Below are 767 nucleotides of genomic sequence, written 5' to 3'. Positions count from 1 at the left end.
CACCCACCTGCAACTAAGATTGAACACAGCACCTTTAGCTGAGCTGCTGTGAGCTGTCAACGGGCAGCCGGATGGCAACTGGACTTGGAGCTGAGCTAGCTCTGCCCTCCACAACTAAAATTGGAGGACAACAACTTGGCTGTTCCCCTTCTCCAATTCCCCCAATAAAATCTTAAAAAAAAAAAGTCAATCCATCAGAGAGACATTATAATTATAAACACACATGTATCTAACAAAATACATAAAGCAAAAACTGACAAGATTGAAAGGAAAAATTGACAATTCAACAGTAATGGTTGGAGACTTCAATACCTCCATTTTAAATAAGAGATAAAACAACTAAGCAGAAGATGAACATGGAAATAGAAGACTTAAACACCATAAACCATCCAGACCTTACAGCCATATATACAACACTACCCAACAATAGCAGAGCACACATTTTTCTTAAGAGCACATGGAACACTCTCTAGCATAGACCATAAGGTATCTCATAAAACAAGCCTCAATAAGTTTAAAAGAACTAAAATTTTACAAAGTATGTTCTTCAACAACAAGAGAATAAAATTAGAAATCAAAAACAGAAAGATATTTGGGAAAGAAAAATATGTGTTAATTAAACAACACACTCCTAAATAAGTAATAAGTCAAATGAGAACTCACAAGAGGAATTAGAAAATACTTTTATAGTAATAAAAAAAGAAAACACAACATATCAAAGTTTATGGAATGTAGTAGCTAAAGCAGTACTTAGAGGAAAATTTGTA

This window comes from Hipposideros armiger, unplaced genomic scaffold (genome assembly GCF_001890085.2).
Source record: "Hipposideros armiger isolate ML-2016 unplaced genomic scaffold, ASM189008v1 scaffold_380, whole genome shotgun sequence".
NCBI classification, from domain to species: Eukaryota; Metazoa; Chordata; class Mammalia; order Chiroptera; family Hipposideridae; genus Hipposideros; species Hipposideros armiger.
The sequence above is the reverse complement of the archived record's forward strand: the minus strand, read 5'-3'. Positions refer to the sequence as shown.